This window comes from Doryrhamphus excisus, chromosome 2, assembly GCF_030265055.1.
Source record: "Doryrhamphus excisus isolate RoL2022-K1 chromosome 2, RoL_Dexc_1.0, whole genome shotgun sequence".
Classification (NCBI taxonomy): Eukaryota; Metazoa; Chordata; class Actinopteri; order Syngnathiformes; family Syngnathidae; genus Doryrhamphus; species Doryrhamphus excisus.
The window spans coordinates 21,882,725-21,890,224 of NC_080467.1; the positions used below are offsets into that span (position 1 = coordinate 21,882,725).

At 52.4% G+C, this 7,500-nt stretch overlaps 22 non-coding genes and 11 pseudogenes across 22 annotated transcripts; all 33 read right to left on the bottom strand.

Moving 5' to 3' along the window:
* Positions 1-19: 19 nt before the first annotated feature.
* Positions 20-138, bottom strand: LOC131121092 (5S ribosomal RNA). Its single transcript, XR_009127629.1, has one exon. It is a non-coding gene; the product is annotated as a 5S ribosomal RNA (ribosomal RNA).
* A 112-nt stretch (positions 139-250) lies between these two features.
* LOC131120901 (5S ribosomal RNA) lies at positions 251-369 on the bottom strand. The gene has a single exon (XR_009127444.1). It is a non-coding gene; the product is annotated as a 5S ribosomal RNA (ribosomal RNA).
* Positions 370-481: 112 nt separating this feature from the next.
* On the bottom strand, positions 482-600 carry LOC131121777 (5S ribosomal RNA). The gene has a single exon (XR_009128273.1). It is a non-coding gene; the product is annotated as a 5S ribosomal RNA (ribosomal RNA).
* A 112-nt stretch (positions 601-712) lies between these two features.
* Positions 713-831, bottom strand: LOC131123216 (5S ribosomal RNA; annotated as a pseudogene).
* Positions 832-943: 112 nt separating this feature from the next.
* On the bottom strand, positions 944-1,052 carry LOC131123709 (5S ribosomal RNA; annotated as a pseudogene).
* Positions 1,053-1,164: 112 nt separating this feature from the next.
* LOC131123342 (5S ribosomal RNA) lies at positions 1,165-1,273 on the bottom strand (annotated as a pseudogene).
* Positions 1,274-1,385: 112 nt separating this feature from the next.
* LOC131120696 (5S ribosomal RNA) lies at positions 1,386-1,504 on the bottom strand. The gene has a single exon (XR_009127245.1). It is a non-coding gene; the product is annotated as a 5S ribosomal RNA (ribosomal RNA).
* A 112-nt stretch (positions 1,505-1,616) lies between these two features.
* On the bottom strand, positions 1,617-1,735 carry LOC131121096 (5S ribosomal RNA). The gene has a single exon (XR_009127633.1). It is a non-coding gene; the product is annotated as a 5S ribosomal RNA (ribosomal RNA).
* A 110-nt stretch (positions 1,736-1,845) lies between these two features.
* Positions 1,846-1,964, bottom strand: LOC131121789 (5S ribosomal RNA). The gene has a single exon (XR_009128284.1). It is a non-coding gene; the product is annotated as a 5S ribosomal RNA (ribosomal RNA).
* Positions 1,965-2,076: 112 nt separating this feature from the next.
* LOC131120250 (5S ribosomal RNA) lies at positions 2,077-2,195 on the bottom strand. The gene has a single exon (XR_009126809.1). It is a non-coding gene; the product is annotated as a 5S ribosomal RNA (ribosomal RNA).
* Positions 2,196-2,307: 112 nt separating this feature from the next.
* Positions 2,308-2,426, bottom strand: LOC131121760 (5S ribosomal RNA). Its single transcript, XR_009128256.1, has one exon. It is a non-coding gene; the product is annotated as a 5S ribosomal RNA (ribosomal RNA).
* Positions 2,427-2,538: 112 nt separating this feature from the next.
* Positions 2,539-2,647, bottom strand: LOC131122240 (5S ribosomal RNA; annotated as a pseudogene).
* A 112-nt stretch (positions 2,648-2,759) lies between these two features.
* LOC131122241 (5S ribosomal RNA) lies at positions 2,760-2,868 on the bottom strand (annotated as a pseudogene).
* Positions 2,869-2,980: 112 nt separating this feature from the next.
* Positions 2,981-3,099, bottom strand: LOC131121150 (5S ribosomal RNA). Its single transcript, XR_009127685.1, has one exon. It is a non-coding gene; the product is annotated as a 5S ribosomal RNA (ribosomal RNA).
* Positions 3,100-3,211: 112 nt separating this feature from the next.
* On the bottom strand, positions 3,212-3,330 carry LOC131121922 (5S ribosomal RNA). Its single transcript, XR_009128413.1, has one exon. It is a non-coding gene; the product is annotated as a 5S ribosomal RNA (ribosomal RNA).
* A 112-nt stretch (positions 3,331-3,442) lies between these two features.
* LOC131123226 (5S ribosomal RNA) lies at positions 3,443-3,551 on the bottom strand (annotated as a pseudogene).
* Positions 3,552-3,663: 112 nt separating this feature from the next.
* On the bottom strand, positions 3,664-3,782 carry LOC131120974 (5S ribosomal RNA). Its single transcript, XR_009127516.1, has one exon. It is a non-coding gene; the product is annotated as a 5S ribosomal RNA (ribosomal RNA).
* A 112-nt stretch (positions 3,783-3,894) lies between these two features.
* LOC131120649 (5S ribosomal RNA) lies at positions 3,895-4,013 on the bottom strand. Its single transcript, XR_009127197.1, has one exon. It is a non-coding gene; the product is annotated as a 5S ribosomal RNA (ribosomal RNA).
* Positions 4,014-4,124: 111 nt separating this feature from the next.
* Positions 4,125-4,243, bottom strand: LOC131121103 (5S ribosomal RNA). The gene has a single exon (XR_009127640.1). It is a non-coding gene; the product is annotated as a 5S ribosomal RNA (ribosomal RNA).
* Positions 4,244-4,355: 112 nt separating this feature from the next.
* LOC131120902 (5S ribosomal RNA) lies at positions 4,356-4,474 on the bottom strand. The gene has a single exon (XR_009127445.1). It is a non-coding gene; the product is annotated as a 5S ribosomal RNA (ribosomal RNA).
* A 112-nt stretch (positions 4,475-4,586) lies between these two features.
* Positions 4,587-4,705, bottom strand: LOC131121875 (5S ribosomal RNA). The gene has a single exon (XR_009128370.1). It is a non-coding gene; the product is annotated as a 5S ribosomal RNA (ribosomal RNA).
* A 112-nt stretch (positions 4,706-4,817) lies between these two features.
* On the bottom strand, positions 4,818-4,926 carry LOC131122242 (5S ribosomal RNA; annotated as a pseudogene).
* Positions 4,927-5,038: 112 nt separating this feature from the next.
* On the bottom strand, positions 5,039-5,147 carry LOC131122243 (5S ribosomal RNA; annotated as a pseudogene).
* Positions 5,148-5,259: 112 nt separating this feature from the next.
* LOC131121923 (5S ribosomal RNA) lies at positions 5,260-5,378 on the bottom strand. The gene has a single exon (XR_009128414.1). It is a non-coding gene; the product is annotated as a 5S ribosomal RNA (ribosomal RNA).
* A 112-nt stretch (positions 5,379-5,490) lies between these two features.
* LOC131123227 (5S ribosomal RNA) lies at positions 5,491-5,599 on the bottom strand (annotated as a pseudogene).
* Positions 5,600-5,711: 112 nt separating this feature from the next.
* LOC131120976 (5S ribosomal RNA) lies at positions 5,712-5,830 on the bottom strand. The gene has a single exon (XR_009127517.1). It is a non-coding gene; the product is annotated as a 5S ribosomal RNA (ribosomal RNA).
* A 112-nt stretch (positions 5,831-5,942) lies between these two features.
* On the bottom strand, positions 5,943-6,061 carry LOC131120650 (5S ribosomal RNA). The gene has a single exon (XR_009127198.1). It is a non-coding gene; the product is annotated as a 5S ribosomal RNA (ribosomal RNA).
* Positions 6,062-6,172: 111 nt separating this feature from the next.
* Positions 6,173-6,291, bottom strand: LOC131121114 (5S ribosomal RNA). Its single transcript, XR_009127651.1, has one exon. It is a non-coding gene; the product is annotated as a 5S ribosomal RNA (ribosomal RNA).
* Positions 6,292-6,403: 112 nt separating this feature from the next.
* LOC131121395 (5S ribosomal RNA) lies at positions 6,404-6,522 on the bottom strand. The gene has a single exon (XR_009127905.1). It is a non-coding gene; the product is annotated as a 5S ribosomal RNA (ribosomal RNA).
* A 112-nt stretch (positions 6,523-6,634) lies between these two features.
* Positions 6,635-6,753, bottom strand: LOC131121989 (5S ribosomal RNA). Its single transcript, XR_009128479.1, has one exon. It is a non-coding gene; the product is annotated as a 5S ribosomal RNA (ribosomal RNA).
* A 112-nt stretch (positions 6,754-6,865) lies between these two features.
* On the bottom strand, positions 6,866-6,974 carry LOC131122244 (5S ribosomal RNA; annotated as a pseudogene).
* A 112-nt stretch (positions 6,975-7,086) lies between these two features.
* Positions 7,087-7,195, bottom strand: LOC131122246 (5S ribosomal RNA; annotated as a pseudogene).
* A 112-nt stretch (positions 7,196-7,307) lies between these two features.
* LOC131121924 (5S ribosomal RNA) lies at positions 7,308-7,426 on the bottom strand. Its single transcript, XR_009128415.1, has one exon. It is a non-coding gene; the product is annotated as a 5S ribosomal RNA (ribosomal RNA).
* Positions 7,427-7,500: the final 74 nt, after the last annotated feature.

Genomic DNA, 7,500 nt, shown 5'->3' on the forward strand with positions numbered 1-7,500 from the left:
AAGTGCAGAAACCATAAAAAGCTTACAGCACCTGGTATTCCCAGGCGGTCTCCCATCCAAGTACTAACCAGGCCCGCCCCTGCTTAGCTTCCGAGATCGGACGAGATCGGGCGCTTTCAGGGTAGTATGGCCGTAAGCTGCCAGGGCAACTGAAAAGATCCTATTTGAAGGCGAAGCAGGCCAAACTAGACTCCAGCAAAAAGTGTCAAACAGCGCCCTCTGCTGTCAGGCAAGAGCAGAAACCATAAGAAGCTTACAGCACCTGGTATTCCCAGGCGGTCTCCCATCCAAGTACTAACCAGGCCCATCCCTGCTTAGCTTCCGAGAATGGACGAGATCGGGCGTTTTCAGGGTAGTATGGCCGTAAGCTGCCAGGGCAACTGAAAAGATCCTATTTGAAGGCGACGCAGGCCAAACTAGACTCCAGCAAAAAGTGTCAAACAGCGCCCTCTGCTTTCAGGCAAGAGCAGAAACCATAAAAAGCTTACAGCACCTGGTATTCCCAGGCGGTCTCCCATCCAAGTACTAACCAGGCCCGCCCCTGCTTAGCTTCCGAGATCGGACGAGATCGGGCGTTTTCAGGGTAGTATGGCCGTAAGCTGCCAGGGCAACTGAAAAGATCCTATTTGAAGGCGACGCAGGCCAAACTAGACTCCAGCAAAAAGTGTCAAACAGCGCCCTCTGCTTTCAGGCAAGAGCAGAAACCATAAAAAGCTTACAGCACCTGGTATTCCCAGGCGGTCTCCCATCCAAGTACTAACCAGTCCCGCCCCTGCTTTGCTTCCGAGATCGGACGAGATGGGGCAATTTCAGGGTAGTATAGCTGTAAGCTGCCAAGGCAACTGAAAAGATCCTATTTGAAGGCGACGCAGGCCAAACTAGACTCCAGCAAAAAGTTTCAAACAGCGCCCTCTGCTGTCAGGCAAGAGCAGAAACCATAAAAAGCTTACAGCACCTGTTATTCGCAGCCGGTCTCCCATCCAGGTACTAACCAGGCCCGCCCCTGCTTAGCTTCCGAGATCGGGCGTTTTCAGGGTAGTATGGCCGTAAGCTGCCAAGTCAACTGAAAAGATCCTATTTGAAGGCGACGCAGGCCAAACTAGACTCCAGCAAAAAGTGTCAAACAGCGCCCTCTGCTGTCAGGCAAGAGCAGAAACCATAAAAAGCTTACAGCACCTGGTATTCCCAGGCGGTCTCCCATTCAAGTACTAACCAGGCACACCCCTGCTTAGCTTCCGAGATCGGGCGTTTTCAGGGTAGTATGGCCGTAAGCTGCCAAGTCAACTGAAAAGATCCTATTTGAAGGCGACGCAGGCCAAACTAGACTCCAGCAAAAAGTGTCAAACAGCGCCTTCTGCTGTCAGGCAAGAGCAGAAACCATAAAAAGCTTACAGCACCTGGTATTCCCAGGCGGTCTCCCATCCAAGTACTAACCAGGCACACCCCTGCTTAGCTTCCGAGATCAGACGAGATCGGGCGTTTTCAGGGTAGTATGGCCGTAAGCTGCCAGGTCAACTGAAAAGATCCTATTTGAAGGCGACGCAGGCCAAACTAGACTCCAGCAAAAACTGTCAAACAGCGCCCTCTGCTGTCAGGCAAGAGCAGAAACCATAAAAAGCTTACAGCACCAGGTATTCCCAGGCGGTCTCCCATCCAAGTACTAACCAGGCCCGCCCCTGCTTAGCTACCGAGATCGGACGAGTTCAGGCGTTTTCAGGGTAGTATGGCCGTAAGCTGCCAGGGCACTGAAAAGTTCCTATTTGAAGGCGACGCAGGCCAAACTAGACTCCAGCAAAAAGTGTCAAAAGCGCCCTCTGCTTTCAGGCAAGAGCAGAAACCATAAAAAGCTTACAGCACCTGGTATTCCCAGGCGGTCTCCCATCCAAGTACTAACCAGGCCCGCCCCTGCTTAGCTTCCGAGATCGGACGAGATCGGGCGTTTTCAGGGTAGTATGGCCGTAAGCTGCCAGGGCAACTGAAAAGATCCTATTTGAAGGCGACGCAGGCCAAACTAGACTCCAGCAAAAAGTGTCAAACAGCGCCCTCTGCTGTCAGGCAAGAGCAGAAACCATAAAAAGCTTACAGCACCTGGTATTCCCAGGCGGTCTCCCATCCAAGTACTAACCAGGCCCATCCCTGCTTAGCTTCCGAGATCGGACGAGATCGGGCGTTTTCAGGGTAGTATGGCCGTAAGCTGCCAGGGCAACTGAAAAGATCCTATTTGAAGGCGACGCAGGCCAAACTAGACTCCAGCAAAAAGTGTCAAACAGCGCCCTCTGCTGTCAGGCAAGAGCAGAAACCATAAAAAGCTTACAGCACCTGGTATTCCCAGGCGGTCTCCCATCCAAGTACTAACCAGGCCCACCCCTGCTTAGCTTCCGAGATCGGATGAGATCGGGCGTTTTCAGGGTAGTATGGCCGTAAGCTGCCAGGTCAACTGAAAAGATCCTATTTGAAGGCGACGCAGGCCAAACTAGACTCCAGCAAAAAGTGTCAAACAGCGCCCTCTGCTGTCAGGCAAGAGCAGAAACCATAAAAAGCTTACAGCACCTGGTATTCCCAGGCGGTCTCCCATCCAAGTACTAACCAGGCCCGCCCCTGCTTAGCTTCCGAGATCGGGCGTTTTCAGGGTAGTATGGCCGTAAGCTGCCAGGTCAACTGAAAAGATCCTATTTGAAGGCGACGCAGGCCAAACTAGACTCCAGCAAAAAGTGTCAAACAGCGCCCTCTGCTGTCAGGCAAGAGCAGAAACCATAAAAAGCTTACAGCACCTGGTATTCCCAGGCGGTCTCCCATCCAAGTACTAACCAGGCCCGCCCCTGCTTAGCTTCCGAGATCGGGCGTTTTCAGGGTAGTATGGCCGTAAGCTGCCAGGTCAACTGAAAAGATCCGATTTGAAGGCGACGCAGGCCAAACTAGACTCCAGCAAAAAGTGTCAAACAGCGCCTTCTGCTGTCAGGCAAGAGCAGAAACCATAAAAGGCTTACAGCACCTGGTATTCCCAGGCGGTCTCCCATCCAAGTACTAACCAGGCCCGCCCCTGCTTAGCTTCCGAGATCGGACGAGTTCGGGCGTTTTCAGGGTAGTATGGCCGTAAAGTGCCAGGGCCACTGAAAAGTTCCTATTTGAAGGCGACGCAGGCCAAACTAGACTCCAGCAAAAAGTGTCAAACAGCGCCCTCTGCTTTCAGGCAAGAGCAGAAACCATAAAAAGCTTACAGCATCTGGTATTCCCAGGCGGTCTCCCATCCAAGTACTAACCAGTCCCGCCCCTGCTTTGCTTCCGAGATCGGACGAGATCGGGCAATTTCAGGGTAGTATAGCTGTAAGCTGCCAAGGCAACTGAAAAGATCCTATTTGAAGGCGACGCAGGCCAAACTAGACTCCAGCAAAAAGTTTCAAACAGCGCCCTCTGCTGTCAGGCAAGAGCAGAAACCATAAAAAGCTTACAGCACCTGTTATTCCCAGCCGGTCTCCCATCCAAGTACTAACCAGGCCCGCCCCTGCTTAGCTTCCGAGATCGGGCGTTTTCAGGGTAGTATGGCCGTAAGCTGCCAAGTCAACTGAAAAGATCCTATTTGAAGGCGACGCAGGCCAAACTAGACTCCAGCAAAAAGTGTCAAACAGCGCCCTCTGCTGTCAGGCAAGAGCAGAAACCATAAAAAGCTTACAGCACCTGGTATTCCCAGGCGGTCTCCCATTCAAGTACTAACCAGGCACACCCCTGCTTAGCTTCCGAGATCAGACGAGATCGGGCGTTTTCAGGGTAGTATGGCCGTAAGCTGCCAGGTCAACTGAAAAGATCCTATTTGAAGGCGACGCAGGCCAAACTAGACTCCAGCAAAAACTGTCAAACAGCGCCCTCTGCTGTCAGGCAAGAGCAGAAACCATAAAAAGCTTACAGCACCAGGTATTCCCAGGCGGTCTCCCATCCAAGTACTAACCAGGCCCGCCCCTGCTTAGCTACCGAGATCGGACGAGTTCGGGCGTTTTCAGGGTAGTATGGCCGTAAGCTGCCAGGGCACTGAAAAGTTCCTATTTGAAGGCGACGCAGGCCAAACTAGACTCCAGCAAAAAGTGTCAAAAAGCGCCCTCTGCTTTCAGGCAAGTGCAGAAACCATAAAAAGCTTACAGCACCTGGTATTCCCAGGCGGTCTCCCATCCAAGTACTAACCAGGCCCGCCCCTGCTTAGCTTCCGAGATCGGACGAGATCGGGCGCTTTCAGGGTAGTATGGCCGTAAGCTGCCAGGGCAACTGAAAAGATCCTATTTGAAGGCGAAGCAGGCCAAACTAGACTCCAGCAAAAAGTGTCAAACAGCGCCCTCTGCTGTCAGGCAAGAGCAGAAACCATAAAAAGCTTACAGCACCTGGTATTCCCAGGCGGTCTCCCATCCAAGTACTAACCAGGCCCATCCCTGCTTAGCTTCCGAGAATGGACGAGATCGGGCGTTTTCAGGGTAGTATGGCCGTAAGCTGCCAGGGCAACTGAAAAGATCCTATTTGAAGGCGACGCAGGCCAAACTAGACTCCAGCAAAAAGTGTCAAACAGCGCCCTCTGCTGTCAGGCAAGAGCAGAAACCATAAAAAGCTTACAGCACCTGGTATTCCCAGGCGGTCTCCCATCCAAGTACTAACCAGGCCCACCCCTGCTTAGCTTCCGAGATCGGATGAGATCGGGCGTTTTCAGGGTAGTATGGCCGTAAGCTGCCAGGTCAACTGAAAAGATCCTATTTGAAGGCGACGCAGGCCAAACTAGACTCCAGCAAAAAGTGTCAAACAGCGCCCTCTGCTGTCAGGCAAGAGCAGAAACCATAAAAAGCTTACAGCACCTGGTATTCCCAGGCGGTCTCCCATCCAAGTACTAACCAGGCCCGCCCCTGCTTAGCTTCCGAGATCGGGCGTTTTCAGGGTAGTATGGCCGTAAGCTGCCAGGTCAACTGAAAAGATCCTATTTGAAGGCGACGCAGGCCAAACTAGACTCCAGCAAAAAGTGTCAAACAGCGCCCTCTGCTGTCAGGCAAGAGCAGAAACCATAAAAAGCTTACAGCACCTGGTATTCCCAGGCGGTCTCCCATCCAAGTACTAACCAGGCCCGCCCCTGCTTAGCTTCCGAGATCGGGCGTTTTCAGGGTAGTATGGCCGTAAGCTGCCAGGGCCACTGAAAAGTTCCTATTTGAAGGCGACGCAGGCCAAACTAGACTCCAGCAAAAAGTGTCAAACAGCGCCCTCTGCTTTCAGGCAAGAGCAGAAACCATAAAAAGCTTACAGCATCTGGTATTCCCAGGCGGTCTCCCATCCAAGTACTAACCAGTCCCGCCCCTGCTTTGCTTCCGAGATCGGACGAGATCGGGCAATTTCAGGGTAGTATAGCTGTAAGCTGCCAAGGCAACTGAAAAGATCCTATTTGAAGGCGACGCAGGCCAAACTAGACTCCAGCAAAAAGTTTCAAACAGCGCCCTCTGCTGTCAGGCAAGAGCAGAAACCATAAAAAGCTTACAGCACCTGTTATTCCCAGCCGGTCTCCCATCCAAGTACTAACCAGGCCCGCCCCTGCTTAGCTTCCGAGATCGGGCGTTTTCAGGGTAGTATGGCCGTAAGCTGCCAAGTCAACTGAAAAGATCCTATTTGAAGGCGACGCAGGCCAAACTAGACTCCAGCAAAAAGTGTCAAACAGCGCCCTCTGCTGTCAGGCAAGAGCAGAAACCATAAAAAGCTTACAGCACCTGGTATTCCCAGGCGGTCTCCCATTCAAGTACTAACCAGGCACACCCCTGCTTAGCTTCCGAGATCAGACGAGATCGGGCGTTTTCAGGGTAGTATGGCCGTAAGCTGCCAGGTCAACTGAAAAGATCCTATTTGAAGGCGACGCAGGCCAAACTAGACTCCAGCAAAAACTGTCAAACAGCGCCCTCTGCTGTCAGGCAAGAGCAGAAACCATAAAAAGCTTACAGCACCAGGTATTCCCAGGCGGTCTCCCATCCAAGTACTAACCAGGCCCGCCCCTGCTTAGCTACCGAGATCGGACGAGTTCGGGCGTTTTCAGGGTAGTATGGCCGTAAGCTGCCAGGGCACTGAAAAGTTCCTATTTGAAGGCGACGCAGGCCAAACTAGACTCCAGCAAAAAGTGTCAAAAAGCGCCCTCTGCTTTCAGGCAAGTGCAGAAACCATAAAAAGCTTACAGCACCTGGTATTCCCAGGCGGTCTCCCATCCAAGTACTAACCAGGCCCGCCCCTGCTTAGCTTCCGAGATCGGACGAGATCGGGCGCTTTCAGGGTAGTATGGCCGTAAGCTGCCAGGGCAACTGAAAAGATCCTATTTGAAGGCGAAGCAGGCCAAACTAGACTCCAGCAAAAAGTGTCAAACAGCGCCCTCTGCTGTCAGGCAAGAGCAGAAACCATAAAAAGCTTACAGCACCTGGTATTCCCAGGCGGTCTCCCATCCAAGTACTAACCAGGCCCATCCCTGCTTAGCTTCCGAGAATGGACGAGATCAGGCGTTTTCAGGGTAGTATGGCCGTAAGCTGCCAGGGCAACTGAAAAGATCCTATTTGAAGGCGACGCAGGCCAAACTAGACTCCAGCAAAAAGTGTCAAACAGCGCCCTCTGCTGTCAGGCAAGAGCAGAAACCATAAAAAGCTTACAGCACCTGGTATTCCCAGGCGGTCTCCCATCCAAGTACTAACCAGGCCCACCCCTGCTTAGCTTCCGAGATCGGATGAGATCGGGCGTTTTCAGGGTAGTATGGCCGTAAGCTGCCAGGTCAACTGAAAAGATCCTATTTGAAGGCGACGCAGGCCAAACTAGACTCCAGCAAAAAGTGTCAAACAGCGCCCTCTGCTGTCAGGCAAGAGCAGAAACCATAAAAAGCTTACAGCACCTGGTATTCCCAGGCGGTCTCCCATCCAAGTACTAACCAGGCCCGCCCCTGCTTAGCTTCCGAGATCGGGCGTTTTCAGGGTAGTATGGCCGTAAGCTGCCAGGTCAACTGAAAAGATCCTATTTGAAGGCGACGCAGGCCAAACTAGACTCCAGCAAAAAGTGTCAAACAGCGCCCTCTGCTGTCAGGCAAGAGCAGAAACCATAAAAAGCTTACAGCACCTGGTATTCCCAGGCGGTCTCCCATCCAAGTACTAACCAGGCCCGCCCCTGCTTAGCTTCCGAGATCGGGCGTTTTCAGGGTAGTATGGCCGTAAGCTGCCAGGGCCACTGAAAAGTTCCTATTTGAAGGCGACGCAGGCCAAACTAGACTCCAGCAAAAAGTGTCAAACAGCGCCCTCTGCTTTCAGGCAAGAGCAGAAACCATAAAAAGCTTACAGCATCTGGTATTCCCAGGCGGTCTCCCATCCAAGTACTAACCAGTCCCGCCCCTGCTTTGCTTCCGAGATCGGACGAGATCGGGCAATTTCAGGGTAGTATAGCTGTAAGCTGCCAAGGCAACTGAAAAGATCCTATTTGAAGGCGACGCAGGCCAAACTAGACTCCAGCAAAAAGTTTCAAACA